Genomic DNA, 22,095 nt, shown 5'->3' with positions numbered 1-22,095 from the left:
ATCCTCTGCAGAGCTCCAGCGATTCCCCCGGGACCTCAGCCAGCTCTGCCGACCCCCCTGCAATCCCCCTGGGACGGCAGCACTGATTCTGAGCCCACACCGAGCCACCGACAAACCCCAGCGCTAAGATACGGTCAGCCTCCCGAGAGCTGACCCTTACACCAGGCTGCCTACACACCATCCCCTCCACCCAAACCATCTCCCTCCCAACCAGGAGCAACCTTCCAGCCTAGTCCCGACCTTCACGTGCGCAGACTGCGAACGGCAGTGAACCACGGATCAGACACATGACAGCAGCAGGATAATTACTGCTTTAAATGGAGAGACAGTCTAGCCATTAAAAGAAACCGTTAAGGGAAATGGTGGATTACCCACCACATGGTCTTTTCAGACTCAGAGTGGAAGAGATGTTTTAGCCAGAAATGAGTTAATGGGCTCAGTGGTGAGGTTAATGGACAAAATTTTATAGTCTGCTATTCAGCAGGTCAGACTAGATAAGGCTTTAGATGTTTCCTGCACTCCTAAGTCTGTATCTCTGAACAAATGGACGAGGGAATAATAAAGAGTCTCTTCCAGGCCACTCTACTCGTACGTTCAATTATGGGGAAGCTGGGGAAAGTTTATAAAACAGCAGTATTTTCTCCTGTGTTTGACACAGCGGGAAGCCAGCACTGATCTCTGTATCAGGGTGTTCAACACCCTGTATCACATCTCAGCACTTTCTGGGTCAGGTAACCCGCGCTGGCCGCCCAGCCTCATTCTGCAGGGAACAAAACTGTCCACCAAGTGCATCCTCACTCAGGAGCACCAGCTGGTGCTCAGGGTGTCCTCAGATGGCCCAGGCTGTGCTCACAGGTCCCACACGACCGAAGAAAATACCAGCAGTGGAGAGGGGTGATGTGGGTGTGAGCAAACGCCCGCTGCTGGAGCCAGTGGGGTGCCCGGGGCCATGCTCCGGGCAGGCGGCAGCAGCGGCAGCAGCACCACGGCTGCAGCAATAACCAAAAGTGCCCAACGCTGCCGCTAGCAACTTGCAAAGAGTCAACATCTTCCTATCTGGGCACTGAGAACCCCTGTTTCAGCAACATTTCTCCAATGCCTGTGAAGTAATTAGCAATAGCTCTTACCACTGTCCTTTCACGGAAGATGGCCTCATTAATTACATTACACTGAGTCAGCTTAGCATGCTCAGAGATAATAAAAACACTGTTAGCCCTTCTTCCAAAATAAGCAGCAAACTCGCATTTTACAGACACTTACACAAAGATCCTGTGATAAAAATACGACACCTTGTGTTTAAATATTTTCCATCGTTCCTTAGACTACCCGAATCTCTAAATACTTCCTACAGGAATCAGCTCACCCACTCCTGAACCTCCAGCATCAGACAAAACACTACGTGGTGTTTCAGGGTATCCAGCAGAAATAGCAAAACGGCTCTCGTTAAGAGGATGAAATGAACCTGCTTAGACTTTAATCAAGCACTGGTATTAATACACACCTGCATCACCTTAAAAGCATCAAGAGCCCTTAACAGCATTATCATATTTCACAGTATGACCTCTCCTGCCTCCACCCAAGGTCACTGGTATGAGGCTCTCTCTGTGGAGGAACCTCCTCTGCTGGCTCATCAGCTTCATCTAAATGAATGTGGTTGTTAATATCAACTAATCTACATATTGTTCGTGATGTTAATGCCTTTCACTTATGAACCCCACTATCTCCCAGCGCCTCGGCTGGGTAACGCGATACATTTACCCCCTAAACCTGCACGTGAGCCTGTTCAAGCCCTTCACAATATACGCTGTGCCACAGCTACCAGCCCAGGTTCATCCCCTATGACCTTAAATATATGAAAGAACATAATTTAATAATTTAGGGAGTTATCCTTATTATCAGAGGCAGGCAGAAGGGTTGAATGACCTTCCACGGGCACCTCTTTGCTGATATTTTTAGGGAGCCTAGAGTAACTGGGGATGGGAAACATCCCATGGTAACTACTACACAGTAAGAAAGAGGCCATAACTTCTTTAAGGGAGAAAAAATGGGTATATTTGGGAAAAGACAAAATGTTTCTACTTAGCATTTTGAAGACGTTTTGAAATGTTTTCCTTCCTAAGTACATTTGTTTCAAAAAATCATCAGCATTTAATTTTTAAAGAGGGATTTAAATGGTTTCAGAGCATGCAGCTGAAGCAAGATGAATCAAACTAAACATTTAAGGTATTCTATTTTTTTTGCTGAATAATCTTCTTCTTAGTGTGATCAGAAAGAAATTAAGAAACATTTTTAACAACCAAAAGTAAAAAAAAAAACCAAGCAATTATTCAGACTTCTAGTTCTGAGCTGTTTTGAAAAATCTACCTTTTTGATATGCTTGAGATCATTTAAAGATATTAAGAAATACAGCTATATGTGCACCAAATTAAAGGAGGCATCAAAATACCAGATGCAAAATAAAGGCTTTAAAACAAATCTCCATAAAACTCAGTGAAAATATTTGAAAATTATTTATATTCCAAATAAAACAGGTGATTCTTCAATTAAAATGGAGATACAATCTTTCTTAAAAGTAATGAAAATGCAAATACTCAGTACCAGGTATATTAGGCTGGGAAACCACATTTATACAGAAAATAGGTCATGTTGCACTGAGTGAAAAAGGGAGGGAAAAGTGGAAAATTAAAGGCAAATTGAAGTCAAGTTCTTATTTTTCAACAGCGTCCTTTTAAAAAACTCACTCTTTAAGTTTTCTCTCCCAACACAGAATCAACAAGGAAGAGGGCACTGGGACCTGAGCTCCCTTTAATAATACGTTGGCAGTTTTTCCTTTGGAGGGAAAAACATTTTGTAAGAGGAAAGACAAATAATCCCAACTAGATTAATAAATTTGTTAACAGCAAGAGCTGAAAAAGGAAGTACAACAAATCAGGACAGACCCTCTGTTTTTATTTTAGCACCTTTTCTTTTAGCACCTTTTTTAAAAAAAAAAAAAAAAAGAAAAAAAAAAAGAAAGAAAAAGAAATGCATAGAATAATATTTGGAATACCACGGGGTGTTAGGGAAAACAGAGCCTATCCTGAGCTGCCAGGAGGAGCTCAGCCCCGCTGGGCAGCTGAAGAATGAAGTACTGGAGAGGCAGAGACGCACTGGGGAGAAAACCCACTCTCCTCATTTCATTCCTGTTTTCACTCCTGTCTTAGAGGTCACCAGTTTATTTAATTAGCCAAGTGGTGCCTCCCAGGACTGCAAGGCTGATCCTGCTCTCAAGTATCCCACAGGAGAAGAGTTTCAATGACATTCCCATGTTGCTGAAACCATGGTGTGTTGGTCCAAGTCCTTTGTTTCTCTCAAGGGCAGGACCACATTAAAGGACATCATCAAGGTTTCAGGAGCATCACCAACTGCAGGGGCAAAAATATTGGGGGGGGGGGGGGGGGGAGCGGAGAGTACAGGTCGAAAATGGGCATCACTGTCAGATATGTTAGATATGCCTGACACGGAGCAGTCCCTGGGGCAGTGCATACCAGAGCCCCCATCCCCACAGTTTTCCCACGTGAATAGGGCACGTTATTGTTCTGTACCCTGCGAGATCAATCACAGCAACAGTCCAAATGAGGCAACAGTCAAGACTTCCCTTAAAAATTCCCACTGCGCGCAAGGAGCTGGACTGTCCTTCAGCAGCAGATTCACTGCTCAGAGAGGGGTTTTGTCCCCAAAGTCCATCCTGACATACGCCAGAAGCAAGAGGAGAATCAAACCCTCCAAGTTCCAGGAAAAAGCCAAAGCCCCTGACATGAAACAGTTACTCTCTCTGAACCAGGCATAAACCCCAAGGGACGATGTTACGCCCTGGCCCCGGAAGAGCTCGTCTTGCCCTGAGCTGGAGGCTGGACCACCTCTGCCTGGACATCCCTTTTTCCCTCATCTTTCCATTTGTTTTGTACCCTTGCTCATCTCGTGGTTAAAAACAATACGTCCCCAAAACAACCAAAATGCAGAAACAAAGTCTTGCTAAAATTATTTTCATGATTACTGTGTAAATAATAATCCAGTAAAATGAGTGATACCAATCTCCTTTAATGACTCATTCACCAGATTTCTGTCCTTGCCTTTCAGACCTCAGCATCAGCAGTGTAGTGTTTCGTCTTCTACCCATCAATTGATACTTAAATAATGCATAAAACTGTCTTATTAAATGCGTGTTGAATATTTATTTGGAAGCTCATCACAAGTTGAAAGATAACCTTCATTTCCAATTCCCTTTGGGATAATCAGCTAATTGGGTATCAGCAGAAGCTCAGCCTCTTCAGTCTGCTGCTAGTCAGCAGCAGAGCCCCTTCTAACAACGCCTTCAACACACACCAAGGGGTTCAGGCCTTCGTGCTGCTTTGCCCAACCCAAGCTGATCCACAAGATGGACATCAAAGGACACTAAAAGTGGTCACGGACACCCACTACTTCTTCAGTGTCATTGTGCTCTTGGATTTGGGCCAGACACAGGGAGGGAAGAGCCAACCACCTCCCGGAGATATCTGCTTAAACTGAGTCCTGGCAGCTGCGGCTTTCACACAGACCCCGGAGCTACAAGGGACCTCCTGGCTGCAGTGCAGCAAGACCTCAGGCTTGCTTCTTCCTAACAGACTTCGCATTAAAGCATCCTGCGATAAATTCAGTTCTTAGAATTACAGGGTCTGTGATACAGCCTGGACCATATCTGACTCCGACCTGAAGAGTTGTTTCCTGTTCCCCGCAATTAGGTGGTTGTTAATGACACCCGTTAGGTAACCACGCCACGAAGGCAGATGTTGAAGAACCCCCTCTCCCCTCTTTGAAAAAGCATACTGGCTCAGTTTCAGAGGGCTGCTCCAGACCCCCAGCATGTAACAGCTCAGTTTGGAAGGTTGTTGGAAAATTGTCATTTATTCAGCACTGCTGACTAATTTAATTTCTTCATAAAGAAGCATGACTGCATCAATGAACTAAGGAGAGGGAGGTATATTATATCAACCCAGTAAAAAAATACAAAGGACTGGTCAAATGAGGGGCCAGCCCAGACATACCTCATTGCTGGGAGCAGCACATTAACAGCCTGCTGGCAGCGCAGGAGCCACCAAACCCTCGTGCAGATGGGCAGCTGCCAGGGTCTGACATGTTTTGCGGTACAAGACCTGACAAATCAGCACATGGAAGAAATTTACCCATGCCCAGAGCTCGTCGGGTCTTTGGCAGCTACTGCAACAAGCTGCACAGGGAGCAAACAGAAGCACTTGTGTGTAATACTGTCTTCCAGGCTTGTCAAATTCACTTGAAGAGGAAATTCAGTCAAACAATGTTGTATGGACGGCAAACACCTACTTATTTTCATATGCTTGATTATTGCAAGCTAACGTTGTTTCCCTCCTTCTCCCATCACTGTTTGCACTGAGGAGTACTCCGCCAGTACACAGTAAGGCATCCCACAGGATACAGGAATTGTGCTGCTCAGCATGAACCACTTCTACCTTTGCACTCAAGAATTATTTTCAGTCACCTCCCTCTTCTCCCTGAACACCTGCATCAGCTTCAGCTGGACATTTCTTACCTGAGATCAGCAAGGAAATGCAGAAAGAGCTTCAGAATCTCCTAACAAATGTAGCCTCAGATGTTCACCAGCTATGGGTCTCCTCCTGCACAGAAAGCAATAGCACACGTGAAAATCCCAGTGCGCATTCCCCAGACTTAGCAAGCTGTAAAGCACTGCACGGATTTTCAAGAATCTAAAGTAAAGTGACAAACTGGTTTGTGATTTAAAACTATTTGACAACCATGTCCTGTAAGAAAGATGTAATCTGTGGCATTTTTGTCCAAATTAAGTCTAACAATGACAAATGAGAGGCTTTACGCACTTATGGAATGAGACCCGAGCAGCGTGCAGAGCAGCCGAGGACTCAGCCTGCCCCGAAACCGAACCTCGTGGAATGATGGGGGGGGGGGGGGGGATCAACACACAGGGTACCTGACCACAGACACAGCCTCGAGGGGAAAAGGAGACATGAAACAGAGAAAAATAGGCACTTTCAGGGCCAATACCTTCTTGCTTTAGGAGGTACCTTAGGAGGTGAGGAACCACATGGAGGAACCACTCTGTCCGCAGGGAGCTGGGGCCCCTTCATCCACCTGGTGGCATCTACAATTAGGCAGCAGAGTCTGGCCCTGGTGAATGAGAAAAGATCCTTTTAGCCCTCATCAGGTAACTCTTACTCCACTCTCCACATTTCATTTCACAGCAGGATTCCCCCATCCCAACTCAAAAGGCAGTTTCTTTGCCCATCCACACATGACCGGCGGCAGAGACAGGGCTGCCAGTTGCTGGGACCCAAACCAGGGTGATTCAGACAAAAGGAGAGGAGCTGCCTCCCTCCACACAGCAGCTCTTCCCTCCTCCTAGCCACAAGGACACAGGCATCCAGCAAGATGGATAAACTGTGCCACGGAGCCAAAGGTCACTTCTTGCCTCTCTGCATGGATGAATAAAGGCTCTCACTGGAACCTTAAATATTTTCACAATCAATCATCTATATATTAACATCTGACTCGTGTGGGCAACAGACCAACTATGTTTTTTCTGAGAAAGCCAACACAACATCTGGCCGTCTCCCATGAAAAAGCGATGAAGAAACACAAGCGTCTCCGAGGTGCCTCCGATACCCGAGTCAGGCTCCTCCATCCTGTTAATCCAGCCTCTCTGTTGCATCCACCGCCAGGAAAGCAGGAGTTCTCTGGGCTTGTTGGGACTCAGGCTGGAAGCGCTGCACACAACGAAGTCCTTAGTTTCCAGATGTTTTGAATTTTCTGTATATTTGGAAAAAAAATAAAATTACTCCTTAACACTGAGAATAGTTAGTGATATTGGATTTGGAGCGGGGGGGGGGGGGGGGGGGGGGGGATTAGCCAAACTGAAATGCGTGGCAGATCTTTCACTGGTGTTTTACACGTGCAGAGAGAATTAAAAAAATAGTGGCCATTATTATTTTGGGGGATAATTAATTCCTCCAACTAATTTTGCATGAAACTGGCTTTAGTTTTCATTCCCTCCTTCTTTGTTTTATTTTTTCAAGTCTTCCCTTCCTTCTTGGAGAAAAGGAGGGGAAATAAGAAATTAAATGCTTGTCCTTCCCCATACTTTACCTATTTTCAAACTGCTTTGTCAATCTATAATCAACCTTTTCTCCAGGCAGGCCCCAGGTAGCCTTCAACACGTTTTAAAAACTCGATGCCTATAGCGAGATTCCTAATTCCATACTTCCAACACCAAAGCCATGAGCTGGTTTCGAATAATGCTGAGCATGCAGCAGCTCCCAATAAATTTCACACTCCTGCAAAAGTTCTGTTGTCGGGAACTGTTTTCATCCTTTCATTTGCAGGTTGCCTTCATTACTTCCTTCCCTTGGGTCACAAAAAGGCTGCTAGTGGCATCTTCCATTTCCCAGGTGCAGCAGTATAAACTCAGAGTAACTCCACTAAACTTAATGTGCTTAATGTCGATACTCTGGATTTGTGTGGCTGCAAATGAGATCAGAATTTGTCCCAGCCACAGGAGCCAGAAGGAGGTCAAATGCTTTACATACATTACCTCCTCTTCAGCATGCTAATGATGTGCAATTTTCAAATGCTTTTCCCCAGACACTGCAGTTCCAGGAAAGGCACTAAAAGCACTCAAAGGATACAATGCAGACTTCACCACTGGAGCGGGTGCATGACCAGCGAAGCTACCAGCCTGACTGAGGCAAACCTTATTTTTGTGAATTGGGGCTGGAAAAGATTTGGCAGTATCCAAAAGATAGCAACGAATCCACCCTTGCTGATGCTGCTGTTATAGAATCATAGAACAGTGTGGGTCAGAAGGGATTCTTAAAGGTCCTCTTGTCCACTCCCCTGCCATGAGCAGGGACATCTTCCACTAAATCAGGTTGCTCAGAGCCCCATCCAACCTGGCCTTGGATGTTTCCAGGGATGGGGCACCCACCACCTCTCTGGGCTATCCCACTTGCTGACCACTAACATTTTTCCCTGCTCCTAGAAAATTCAGTGCCGGCCACTCCAGCAGGCAGAAGCCACGTCGGCCATGAGCACCTTCCTCCACCAGCCAAGGACCCGAGCATGGCGAGAGGTCTGTGATGGAGCACAGACCCCTTCCGGGCCCACCGCCACCCCAGGGCACTGGGACACAGCCCGCTCAGCACCCTGAAATCCCAACTGCTGCTCTGACTTCTGCTTTGCTTGAGGCGGACAAACGCCTCGCCTGACTTTCGGTTCAGCCATGTCCTGCCATCTGTTCATGGTTTTCCTGAGGTTACCTGTGCAGCTCCAGCATCTGAACGCAGGCTGAAGCACATGTGGCTTTAAGCTGGATGTTAATCAGAAACATGAAGTGCGTCAACCCAATGACTAATGTACAGAGTTCCAACTGAAATGAGCCAGAGTCCCGCAGATCCACTCTCCTTCCCTCCTGCAAGACTCTGGGGGCAAAGAGCTTTTTTAAAGGAAAACAAAGTCAGAGGCTTGGCCAGTGTAAAGCAGCCTGTTTATATTGGCAATGAAGTCTATTTGCTTCATCTTAAAATCTGGCCTAAAACCTGTAGACTACATTAAAAACAATATGAAAAATGTCAGAATACTACTCCATTTTGCTTTCTTACTAACAAACATAGCTTCAAGGCGTGATTAAGGGTGCTCATCATTCCCATTGTAATTATGAGGTATTATTTGTAATACCATTTTAAATTTGCTTCTCAGTAATCCACTGAAGAAAATCTGATTTCAGTACACTTCATTATTATGTTTTTCGTGTCGGAATAATACAGAAATGCTTTGTTTTGACAGCGGAAAAGACCCAGTTTTCATGGGGCAAAAAGGATTGCAATGACTGCAAAAAAAAAGAGCAAGAAACAATGAAGTGTTTCAGAATTCATCAGGTCCAATATTAATTTCACAGTTTGCTCTTTTTAAAAAAGCACAGATGCTTTAGCAGACAAAAGCTGCCTCTCACCTCTGCTATTCTGAGCTTCCAGGACTTCACCAAAATGGGCAAGAAGTTTCTTCAGGTCAATTTTGGGACAGTTTTGCTTTGGCAGTGAATTGCAGAGCTCCAGATCTCCGAGGTCCAAAGCAAGTATGTTTTGAATTTTGCCATGTATCTGGCTTATTACATTCCTGATAAAGAGTCCCAAGATACTACTGTCAGTGAACTATGGAGTGTTCCTCAGGAGCAGCATAAACATCCGATAGCACATCCTTTACCCAGGCTATTCACCTCTTACACTGCAGGCTTGACAACATTCTGATAGGGTATCTGAAAAAAATAGTGGGTGACCATGAAATGAAAGGCAATCGTATCTACATTTACACAAGGAAGCGGCCTAAATTCTGGCCTATTCTAATAATAAATTTTCTTAATATTCTTTAAAACTTGTTTTTTTGATGTAATTGCCTATGAATATTTGCAGTACGCTATCATCCTTTAAAGCCACTGAATGTGTCTCACCCTCACTTGTTTATACGACTTTGCCAAACTTTAATGATTTGAGATGAGATTTTACAGGTGAACAATCTGCCTCCAGCAATATTTTCTCTTTGACTTATATCTAAAATGACCTGCCCCTTTCTGGGATGAGGAGAGAAGCAAAAATAACATTCTTCAGCTAAGTTAAACAGTTCAAGCAACTTTTTCCTTAAAAAAATCCCTCACCGCCCTTCCCACTTTGGAGCAGGCATGGTTTTTGTGGGATGTCCCTGCAATTGTCCTTGAGCAAGCATGGGGAATTTACAGGCTTTTTTAAAGTCAGAGTTTACACAAGCTCAGAAAAACCTACATTTGCAGAAACCTCAACCCGGCCAGGGCATGCGCCAGGCCGGAGCAGGATCGGAGCTGCCCTTTCCCCAGCTGCTCCGGTGACCAGAACGGGTCGGGCAGCTGGAGAGGGTGCTCGGGGTCTCCTGTTAGGAATCATTCTGTCTCATCTCGCTGTCTCTCAGTAGAGCTCAAAAACCCCTTTAGAGCCTGCTACCGCAGGATGCTGAACGGGAAACATTCAAGGTTTTTGTGAACGCTCCGAACGGCACCAAGATCAGGTGAGAGCAAAGTCAGTGCTGCACATCGCCACTCAGACGTGTGGAGGAAAGGTGCTTAGCCCCTACCAACAAACCCGATTCAAACTAACCTTCCTTATGGATTCTGATGGGAAAACGCAGGACGTGATCTCTGTTTGACTGGAACGGGACCCACCGCGCAGAGCTTCCAGGCTCAGCAGACAGATGCACCCAGGCACAGGTCTGCGAAAGTGATCTGTAACCCCCCTCTCCTGAGGGACCCACCTGAATCATTCAGGGGGTGGGGATGGGGTGGGGGGTGGGGATTAATAGCTTCAAGCCAGGCAAGGCTAGGCACCCCCTAAAAGTCAGCCCCCTTGATGGTATGGGGAGTTTGGCAGTAAGAAAGTCAGAGTGCCTGGCTCAGGACCATACAGCTCAGCACAGCCAAAAAGAACAGACCGACCCATTAAATCTTCTACAAACAGCACTGCAAGAGCCTTTATATTCTTTGAACCTTCGGCAACCTTGAGCAAGCATTCAATTCAGGCTGGTTTCTAGAAATGGCAAAATCGTGGGGCCTCTTTTCTGCTTTAAGATGGCAAGTTTCCTCCAACTGCACACACACTTTAAAGGACTTCTCACAGTATCTGAGACTGTGGTCACTAAAAATAAAGCAGCCAACAGGAGCTAGTGAACTGCAAATGCAAGCTGTTCTGGGTTGCAAGCAAAGGTACTGAAGCATTTTCCCTTTCTTCCTCTGCTTTCCTTCTGCTTTTTCTTTCCCCGATTCCCTCTTTTCTTAACACATATCCCTTAAACTCAGTGCTGATAATTGTAATCACTCTAATATGTAGCCATCTGAGCAGCTCAGAAATGTCCATCTTGGGCCAGTCCCTCTTGTGGTGAGGAAGAATAAATATTAAAAGCATATGAACTGCTCCAGAATTTTAAACAAATATGGAGTCAAGTGAGGATTAATCATATTTCCACCGAAGGCTGGCTTTTGTTGGGGGTTTCTGAATCCACATTGGTCTTTAATCAAAGGAAGAAAATAATGATGGGGGGCGGCATTTGGAAGAGCTGATGGAGATGGGCTGGACTTTCTCCAGACTCTACTGTTCTGACCCGGGACCAGAATTGTGGTTAACATATCAGAGAGATGATTCCCTCTTTTGGCTCCTGTTTGTTGGCAAAATATCCAAGGATCGTAGAGGGTCAGCACAGAAATATGCTACACAGCAAGTGCCTTTTCCAGGGACAAATGGCACACAAAGAGGCAGGCTGCCTGTGCGGCAGGGTGAAAGGTGAGAGCGGTGAGTGAACTTCTTCCCCAGGGCAGAAGAAAGCTATTTTACAAGCAGCAGAGTGACGGCAGGCCTTGGGGAAAGCTGAGGAGTTTGCTAATGCTTGCAGTGGGTCAAAACTTTGAAGGTAAGTCAGGATAGGAATTAGAAAGCAGTGATTGCAATCCGAGTTTGTACTGCTCTGCACCTCAGGTACACGGGATGTTGGCTTTCCAGTCATGTACCAAATCAGAGATTACAATTTCTAATTAGCTTCCTTAGCAGTTCTTGAAGGGCCATGAACTTACCTAACAAGACAGCCCACTTACGACACAGGCCAGAATGCTTTCAACATTGCAGATGTCCAGGGCTGGCTCCCTTTTCCTGTCTCCACATTGGCAGCTCTCGGCCCACCAAATGTAGGATAGGTGAGAGAGGTTTGACTAGAAATGTCAGCCCCGCAAGCGAATCTGGTCCATGATATAGCTGACTGCCTTTCAGGTGTGTGCACCAAGGCAGGGGAGCAGGCATCAATGGTATCTCACAGCAGCCGAGGCCAGGAGCAAGGTGCTGCACACCCGAGCACCCTCACCTCCCCCGGCACGTACCTCCACATGCCCCTGCCGCCAGCACCGGGGGCATCTAACCCAGCGCTGCAGCACGTGTAACAGCAAGAAGCAAGCCTGAATACAAACAAATGCTCTAATCTGAAGATCCGAAGCATAAGAAAATCTCTAGCCTAGGATGAGGACAAGGTGACCCACTCCAAGTACAAAGTGACCTGTTTTTTCCCCATTTCTGATGGTTCTGATCCTCCCAGTCCCCATGCAGCTGCACCGTGAAATCCATTTGAAACATCACAGAGCGACTGTGTATCGAACGAAAATAGACTCTTTACCCCCTCAGCACCTTCCCAGGCCAACAAAAGGCTCCCTCCTTTCTCTGCTACACCCATTTCACTGCCCTTCGGCTCGGCAGCTCAGGCACTTCATGGAAATCAAGCATGTATTCAGTTCCCTTGGAAATCCAAATTGAGGTGCTTGAGTTTATTTTATTCTATTTTCCTAAGCCCAAATAGAAAAATAGGTTTATACATATAAATAAAAAAATAATAACCTGCCATTTAAATCCTGTTCAGGTAATTAGCTCAGTGCCCAGCTCTGTGCTAATGCGATCTCCTTTCTTTGTTTGTTCCTATTTATACTGCTCTTTAAAGTTCATTAAAATCACTGCTGCTATCTCGCACAGAACAACTGTTCAAAACATCAGTGTCACCCAGTCAGGAAATTTATGCTTTGAAGTTCCCTCCTTTGTTCATTTTCATCAACCTTTTTTCTCCTTTTCTTTTTTTCTTTCTCCCCCCATCCCCTTAATGACTAAAACAGTTTTGTGCTCTTCACAGTTATTCCAAAATCTGTTCCTCCTGACATGGAACCGATACATGATTCCTTGCTCATAACCCTTTTTCTCATTTTCATCATTTCTCTCCTTGCTTGCTTTGGCTCTCTGCGAAGTCCATCAAGCTTTGTTTTTATATCCTCGTCGCTATATTTTATAGCCCAGTAAAACCTAGAAAGCTGCTTCAGAAAACACACATGCCAGCCCTTTGATGTGTGTGTTTGTGTGGCAGCTTGCTGGAACATGTCAGCACTCACACAGAGACAGAGCCCACCGACCCGCCGGCTGGGAGGCAGCCCTGCCAGACGGGCTGCAGGCAGCAGGCAGCACAGCAAAGGCAGGGACAATAACAAGGGAACAGGTGAATGCTTTCCACTCCAACCCCAATCAAGAGAAATTGCTTTTTTTGCCCCAGTCCTCCACATCACAGTGGATTGCTGCTGCTTTGCCAGTATTAGAAGCTCCGTGGGACAGAGGAGGACCTCCCCGAGGGGATCAGCCCTGGGGCCAGCATTGTGAAGATGCTCCTTGCCTTTGCTTTGAGCTGACTGCTCCTGCACGCTGCCAAAAAGCAAAAGGCTACAGCTAGAGACAGGGACCACTGCTCACTGACAAAGGACAGCCAGCACAGGTCCTTGGCAATGGCAGCGTCAGGCCCAGGAGCAGGTGGAGGATGCTTGTAGAAATAATGGGGATTTGGCCGTGCACTTGCTTGGGGAAGGAAGAGGGGCCAGCTTCTCTTCCCTGTATCTGAAGAATTCTGTTGGACGGCTTTGCAGCAAAACACCTGTCTTGCCCAGGAGGCAATGTCCTGCCCCTCTCCCCCGCTTCTGCAGGGAGCAGTGGGTCAGTATCTCCAGTGGCACCTACAGATTGCCTCCACCAGAGCCAGGGAGAACCTACGTAGCTGCCATCCATCCATCCTGACGGAGAGGAGGGGAGCCCATCAGCTACAAACCTCACCTCAGCTTGGAGCAGGGTCCCCCCGCGCCACGCCTGGGACAGAGACGTGCTGCCCCAAATGCAGACAAGTCAGGGGGTGCAGGCAAGAGCAGCACTGCAGGGGGCTGCCTGATCTAGGGTCCAAAAAGAGACTGGGTTTAATGAACAATAAAAAGCAAATTGTTTTCAGACTTGAGGTGTATCTGCCAGGTAACGCTGCCTCTCCTGGGTACACGCACAAAGCCCAGCTTGCAGAGGACTGGACTGGGAGGAGAAACACGGATTGATCCTGGATGCATCCATCAATAAAGTCCAGATCACGATCACCTGTTCTAACCAACAGCCCCACTCTCTTCTGCTGGTCTTCAACAGATTTTGGATTAGACATGGAAGCTTATAAAGACCAAATTACCTGTACGGTTATTCAGAAACAGATTTAGTTGCAAATACTTAAATTTCATTTTGAATAAGACAGTTGAAAATACTCTTCAAGCCGGATACAGGTTATATCACTGCATAATTTTGTACTTATGCCCTTTAGAAAGTGATATTTCCCTCTTACCCAGAAGAACTGGAGAAACTTATATGCTGAGAATGAGCAGAAGACCTCTGTCGGGAGCCAGAATAGTTTTTCAGCCTGCAGCAATTAACGAGTGCTGTAGACCATCACTTAATATGATACAACGAGCACTGCCAAATCGCAGGATTATATCTGGAGCTTTACTCTCAAGTCCCCTGTGCCTGGAAACATGTGATTTTAAGAAAATCTCAGCTTTAATTTTTTTTAAATGCTCTTCTAAATTTTACGGCTGCAGAGGAAAGCTCAAAAACATGAATAGTAAAGCTATCAAAAGCAGAACAAAGAGTTCAGTATTAATGTATTTATTTTTTTAACTTTTTCTTCTAAGCCGTCTCTTTAGCTGGGAGCCTGACTCACGGTATTTTGGCCACCAGCAGTTGGTAGCACTCAGTTTGTCATAGTAAATAATGAACACTCTGAGCAATCTCTCGGCAGCTTTAAACACAGTTCTGGCTCCCAGACACGAAGGGTCAGTCGATGGCTGGGACATGTTATCACCAATGTGTTAGCACCTTGCACAGAGGAGACACCACTCCATCTCTTCCAGGACTTTTGAAAGAGGAAAACACATTTTTTTGCTCCACTAAAAGATGAGTAATACTAGCTGTGTAATGAGATAGTAATACTATCTCATTTGGCTTAGCCAGACGTAGCAGAGTTAAGCAGGTCCTAGTTCCCTGGTTCAGCCCACAGCTCTTTCGGCTCATCCACCACCCAGGAATTTGAAGGGCAAATCTCCCTTACCAGCGAGCCAAGGAAACCCTGCCCAGCACCTGCAGAGCAGACACATACAGCGATGTCACGCTCAGCTCTCCCCACGGATCGCCATCGTCTTACTCTTCTGATGACAGCTCGGGAGCAGTAGAGAAATCTAATTTCTCAGCATCAGATTTACGACTGAAGTGAGCCTATCTGACAAGGGAGGGCATTGTGCTTATTCAAGCTGATCAAGAACCTGAGAGCAATTTCTATGGAAAAAAGGTCCGTTTTAATAGACAGATATTGAAAGCAAACTCACAAATTGTTTCAGGCTTCAGATGAACAAAACATGAGAAGGATTTGATTTTCAGCTGCTTCCCCTTTCTTCTTTCCCCAAACCCACACTGGTCTCAACAAGGATGTGGTGCCTAAACAGTCCCTAAGTACCCAGGAGGCTCTGCCCAGCCCGCTGTGCCCCTCATCTTCACACAACAGGGAAAGTTGGCAACAACCATCCACAGTTTGATCTAGCATGCATGCCCTCCAGGGAGCAGCAAGTGTCTCCAACATAATGCCCAATACAAACTCAATGCCATCTACTCTGCCACTACTACAACACACCCCCACAGCAACGAGGAGGTAATAAACCACATCTCCAGGAGCCCACGTGGACCAGCACAGCTGGCAGCACCCATTCTACCAGCACCCACCCTACCAGCACTGGAGGCCACGGACATTCAGAAAACCCTACAGCACGTGGTATGTTAAGCTCAGAGCTTGCACCCAGTACAGCATACCAAGGGTTAACATCAGTGTGCAATAAATGCACTATCAATTTAGTCCAGTTTTTACACAGCTAATTTGTCTGCCTTTTCGAGATATTCTCCACCAGGGTCTTGAATATGAGCCTGAGGTAGGAGGTGGACAGAGATGGAGTGAATAAGCAGGGTTTTATGGGGCAAAGTGAAGGGCCGTGAGCAGGCACTGCTCTCCCAAAAACCCTGGAGATAAATTCTCATTGAAATGACTAAACCAGGCTTGACCTGCAATGGGATGGAAAAGTTTCTGCTCTGGTTATTGTCATCTTGGGTTTGATGTTACCTAAATGTTTACCTCTCTGGTTGGAAGCCCAACGTTCAGACTCTCCGATGGTGTGGGTGATGATGAACATACAGAGAATTTCCAGACAGCGCTGTAATCCTGGCCACAGTGCAGCCCTCTTCAGATTTACTGAGCTGTGCCATGGGCAGGGACAGATGCCACCCCTTCCTCTGCTCGTGGCATCACCCCTTGCTAGCCTCCGATAATGTTGCATCTCACCCAGAGGCGCTGCTTCCAAACATATGGCGAAAATCCCAAGCTGACAGAACTGCCATCAGAGGTCTCCAGGTGCAAAAACTGATCCCAGTTCCCTGCCTCCTCCTACACTCTGCTCACCAGTGCAGGATGAGGTCTTTCCTGGGCTCACCCCACGCTGCTCCTGGCAGAGCTTAGCAACTGCAACACAAGGTGTCCTTTGGTGGATGCTCACAGGCTCTCCTGTGTCCTTCAAACCCCTCTGAAGGACACCCTCAGCAGCACTGCTCCTACAAAAGCCCATACTCCGGGACGTGGAGGGTTGCACCCAGTAGCAACACCCTCCAAACCAGGATTCTGGGACTGCCCCATCACACAGGTTAGACCCTGCTGGGCCACCAGCTCAGCAGCCTTTGGTACAGAGCCTGCACGTGAGCTGTGCAATGGAAAACCAGTAACCAGGGCAAACGCTGTGATAGTATCTCTGAGAATAATCATGCACTGAGCTCCTACCATGTTGTTTATAAAGCCAAAGCAGGCAGCAGTCCAGACAGAGCCACATGGGAATGGCGCAGGAATGAGCGCACGAGGCCCCTCACTTGCACAGTCAGGACATAAAACAGAAACACAGAATTTATTCCACTCCACACTGGGCTGGACTGGAGCTTCTCCTCCTCTGCTCTGTGGATTAGCAGCCACTAACAATGCCTCTCACGGCAACTCTCAGTTTTGTTTCCAAAAGGTTTATTCTGTTTGCAATTTCTCATACCTGCTAATCTCTCTCAGACATCCTCGGTTGCTCCAGAGCAAGGGTCATGCCGAGCCACGTGCCGCAAGGCTCGCCGAGGCTTTCCTCACCTTGCTGCCTGCCTGTCAGCCGGCTGCTGCTTATGGAAACAAGGCAAAGGCAACGGATGGGTTCTGGATGCTCAGCTCCAGTGCTGCTTTCTGCGGGAAAGAAAATCACTGGGAATTTTAAGAGCCTGCTAAATACAAGCTCAGATGGTAAGTCAGTGTCTGCTTGTCCAGAGGACCCGTGTGTGGCTACAGCCCTGCCTTAGGCATTTCCAAGGGCCCCAGCTGCTCATCTTTGCAGCTTCAAAGACCTTTCAAAGTCACTTTTGCAATCTCATGACTTCTTCCAGAGCCCATACGCTCCCCATCTTCCCAGCATAAAACTCCAGTGACCCTTTTAAACAACAAAACCAGCCAGGTAGCACTGAGAAGTACCCCTACCAAAACTAACAAGCTCTTGCACTCCAGCAGCCACAGGCACTTCCAGGGAAGAAGTCAGGATGTGGACACAAGGGGAGGGAATCACACAGCAGCTTCTGCAAAGAAAGAGACTCTTGCTTCCAGCTTAGAAAGGTTTCCTACGCACATAAATAAACCCTGTGGCCATATCTTTTTGGTCATGTTGATAATTTCCTCAGCTCCTGAGCCTTCTTGCAGTAGACAGGGTACCTCTTCCATATGAAGCTCGTCCCACCCCGTACTTCAGTTTGCTCCTCAGCCATGGAGCCAGTGACAGAAATTATGAAGCTGCACGGCTGCGTGGTTTCCAAGAGCAAAAAGCCATGCTCTGACGCACAGCAAGGATCTAGATGTTTTATGGCAGTCTGGAGTCAAAGAGCCTCCAAATGCTACTCATAAAAGGATAATGAAGAACTGCTTTTTAACACGAATCTCCTACTTTTCCCCCCTTTCCCTTTTTACACTCCAAAGGGTGAATGACTTTGGTTCTGATGGAAAAATGGAGAGAAGGACACCAGGAATTACTTACTTATTGCTGCCCTTTTTTCCATCACATTTTACTCCCTTTAGGACTTGGCCCTGGCTGGTTTCCCAAGCAAGAACTAAGAAAGACGACAGTTCATCCATCTCTATTTAAATTACTTTTGTACTGCATTGAATAATTGTGCCTCCATTTTACTCCAGGGCTAAAGGTGACTGACTTAAAGGTGATTATCTTTTGTTAATAGCCTGCATTACTAAGCAAGATCTTGGAATTACCTTTGTAATCCTTCTCCACACTTTAATGTTGCTATTATTATTAATATTGCTCTTTAAAACATACTTTTCTGCTGTCATGTGGAGGCAGCGACTGCTGCTTCTCAGGGAGATGGTGAAAAGGCTGCCCGGTAGTATCAGGCAGGAAGAATCCAGCACATCACACTCTTCCTTAAAGGGGGTGGGGTGGGGTGGGGGGCGTTGAGTCCAGCCATGAACAAGAGGCATATGATTCAATCGATACAGGATGGCTGCAGCCGGGCTTCCACAGTCACTGTGGGCAGCACAGATTTGGGAGCATATTTAACCATTCTTGTAGGATTTGTACAGTGTGTTTTATCTTTTAAGTAAACCTACTTTCACCCTGCTGCCCTACTGCAAGCTTTGGGGCTTGATGGGCACTGGCACCAGCAGCTTTTCTTTCCCTGGCTCTGGACCAGGATACCATCCCAAACACAGTGGATCCAAGTCCAACTTCAGGGGCAGCGTCAGTGACTTCAGACTTTTTCATCCGTCTCAGGATTTAGAGGAGCTCATCGACACTGCTTCAGGAAGGTCTCCAACCAAGGCAGCTCTCAAAGCACTCCTGAAATACCCCATCAGGAAATCCCAGCACACCATAAATAATCGGTATTAGGCTTATATTTTTCATGGCCCAGACTTTCTGCAGTTTCTGCTCTAACAAATCACATTTGTCAAGCTTTCCCCACATTGTCTGCTGAACACTGAGCACCAGCACTGTTTGACGGGTGTTTGCTGAGCACTCAAAGGATGGGCTCTGGAAGGACTCTGTGCCCAGCACCACCGCTATTGCTTAAATATACGACATTTCACAGATACTTGCACACTGTGCGCTACTTCCAATGTCTTCTATCTGTTCTGACTTCTCTTATTTCTGTACTTATATCATTGTTTGCTGTCTCACATACAGAGGAAACTAGCTGAAGCCTTGTGCAGAAGTGTGTAATTTGGTTCAAGCCAGGCTAACATCTTCTAACATCATCAGCGTTGCACTCAGGTGTGTAATGTAGAAGTTCACCAGCGTATTGCAGGCAAAGGTAAATGTCTTGCTATTAAAGATTAAATGTTATGAACTTTTAATGCTAACTATTATTATTAAACAGTTAAACATCCAGAGCTGGAGAGAATAAATATCCTTTCCATACTGAACTTTAAGCTGTCAGCCACATAAACAAATGATGCATTTCTTTCACATAACATGCATATTAGAATGCTGTTATTAAGCTCAAAACAAAACGTATTCAAAGGTAAAGAAATCAATTAACCCCATACTATTTTTCCTGCCACAATTGGTGCCAACTGCTGCTTATGTGACCCTAAAAGTTCAGCACTGCCTCAGAGCCGGTTCTCCGCACAGCAGCAGCCCCCTCCCACAAGCCCACCTCTTTCACTAGCATCACTGCTAGATTACCTGGGCACGCAAGGTGAGCAAGACTGCTTTTGTCAAAGACATCAAAATAGCATGTTTGGTAAAAATCTGAGGCCACATCTGCCCACTTGCATCAGACCTAGTGCACGCAACTTGAACGCAACCACATCGAAAAGAACAGAGCCAGGAGCTGCCACCCACCAAACCCCACGGCCAGTTCCTCAGATCAAGCCCTTTCCCGTGTAGACCAGCCTAATTAAACTGAGCCCTCCTGCAGAGACAGCCGGCTCCGTGGCCAGGCAACAGGTGATGAACGGCAGGAGAGCCCGTGTCTCCCTGCCCTCCAGCTGCTCACACTAGTGACATCCAGAGGCGGATGGGTCTGATCCAGACCCAGCTTCCAGTGCAACCAGAAACCTGCTGCTTTGTCCAGCTGAGGCTGGGAGGTGGGATCACGTGAGGCTACTGAAATGTAGTTTCCCTCCCCGCTCTGACTTGGATCTGGGCTGGGAACTAAACTGACAATCGGGAAATCCGAGAAGCCAGATCCGGGATGCAGATGTCCCACACCGGCACGCAGTCTGGCTCTGCCATCTCCCCTTCAGCCTTTCCTTCAGTGCACAAGATGCCAGCCCCAGTTTCTGCCAAAAAAAGGCTCCATAAGCAGCAGCTCGAGGGGGAAAGGTGCCAAGAGCAGCAGGGAACGACCCCCAGCCCACAGAGAGTGAACGTGGCAGCACTTCATGATGCCATTGCTGGAGAGACACAGTGTCCCCAGCCCACGGCAGCTCTCCAGGGAAGGGAAAGCCACACTTCAAGCTGGAAGCACCTTCCCGTACCTTACAAGTTATGCGGTTATTTAACAACTCATCGGCTGTCATTCCTTACAGCTTTCCACATAACCAGAGTTTCCCAACTGGCTGTGCACAGCACGGCCATCGCCGCCAGCAAATAAATGGCTGATGGCCTTATTTCTAGGCAGAAATTCCACCCTGGGAATGAATACAAAATATTTAAGGTTAATCATTGCATTTGTCAGATGATTAAATCCACACAGCATTTGGCCTCTCATCTGGTCATGCCCATTTAGATTAAAATCATCAGGGCTTGCCCTGCCCCATAGCACCTCACTGCTCAGCGGAGGCGAGGCTCAGGTGGATACAGTGCTGGTAGACATCTCCGGCCTGAAAAAAACCCTTTCAAATAGCTTCCACTGCAAATGTTGCATTTTTGTGGCTGCAATCAGTCCAGGCGCTTTCCAGCATGGTTGTTCAGCTGGCCCCAAACAGCGAGCTGGGTGACAGAGCCTGTAACACAAAGCTCCATTTCTCACATTGGTTTTCAAATAGAGTTAAGCAAGTCAAGGGAAATGGCCTGAGCAGCGAGAGGAAAGAAAAAGATATAAGAAAAAAAAAAAAAAAAAGTAGAAATGTCTGTTTGAGAAAACAGTACTTAACTTCTGAGAATAAAAAGCTTACTAGTCAGAATAGTCCTTCCCCAAAGCAGAAATTTTCCAGTGTTCCCGTAAAAATGAAAGCCATAAAAAAAGGATTTCCAATTCCAAAACATACACATTTTCAACTGAAAAGCTTTCAAATGTAAATAGTTTTGTTCAGCCATGATGTTCTGGCTTTGAGTTACCGATAAAGCACGGATGCTTTTAGAAAATAGCAGATACATTCCACAGAAATTTGTAGTTAATTAAAATCCTTTTTTTTTCTTTTCTTTTTTTTTTTTTTTTAAAAAAATCAAAGAACAGTCTTGGCAGGAAAGTTACAACAGGCTTAGCTGTGGTTAGGACTTTTGAATGTGGCCAGAACTGACTTAACCTTGCCTTGAATGACATCTGTCCTTTGACTTCGATAGGACATTGCCCTGCACCAGAGCTGACACACGGGGGGTTCTGACCTGTAAAAAAACTCCAACAGTCCCAAGTTTGATGCCCAAATATAGTATTAGTGCCAGGAAATCTTCAAGAAGTTCACTAATTCAATTCAGCATCCACATTTTGAGAACTTGTCTAAAGCTGCAAGATCTGGAAAACAAGACTGAAAATCCCCCAAAGCCAAGCCCTCAAGAAAGATCCTGTACGTCTTTCCCCGAAGCATGCAGAAAAACCACAAGAATAGCCTTTCCTCAAGGTATTTTGAAACGTCAGCTCCTGGTTGGATTGGAGAAGGGCAGAGGCAAGCGGAAATGAAAATCATCTGGGGAAATGTTCACAAGGCTGCTTAAGACCTTGTGGAAGCCTCTGTCTGGATGTGGATGAAAGATGGAGACAAGGGCTGCTTCAGGGAACGACGGAGATTAGAGGCAAAGAGGCTGCTTGCGTTTCAGCAGGAAACTTCAGCAATCTTGAATTTCAAAATGGCTGAGATCAGTAAAATTAGACCAGACACTCTCTCACCAGCAGCTCTGATGGT

The 22,095-nt window shown here is 46.4% G+C and overlaps 1 long non-coding RNA gene across 6 annotated transcripts in view; it reads right to left on the bottom strand.

The window, feature by feature from the left end:
* The window catches only part of LOC114010644 (uncharacterized), a 198,482-nt gene that overhangs the window by 64,631 nt on the left and 111,756 nt on the right, over positions 1-22,095 (bottom strand). For 5 of the 6 annotated variants that reach the window (XR_008745748.1, XR_008745750.1, XR_008745751.1 and 2 more), the window contains exons 3-5: positions 6,691-6,834; positions 6,093-6,195; positions 5,585-5,669 (exon numbers count right to left, since the gene is read on the bottom strand). This is a non-coding gene — a long non-coding RNA (uncharacterized LOC114010644). Of the gene's footprint in view, positions 1-5,584; positions 5,670-6,092; positions 6,196-6,690; positions 6,835-9,031; positions 9,335-22,095 lie in introns of all 6 variants that reach the window. The other variant, XR_008745747.1, reaches the window with a different exon arrangement.

This window comes from Falco peregrinus, chromosome 2 (assembly GCF_023634155.1).
Source record: "Falco peregrinus isolate bFalPer1 chromosome 2, bFalPer1.pri, whole genome shotgun sequence".
In the NCBI taxonomy this organism is placed as follows: domain Eukaryota; kingdom Metazoa; phylum Chordata; class Aves; order Falconiformes; family Falconidae; genus Falco; species Falco peregrinus.
Note: the sequence above shows the minus strand (reverse complement) of the source record. Positions and strands in the feature narration are given on the sequence as shown.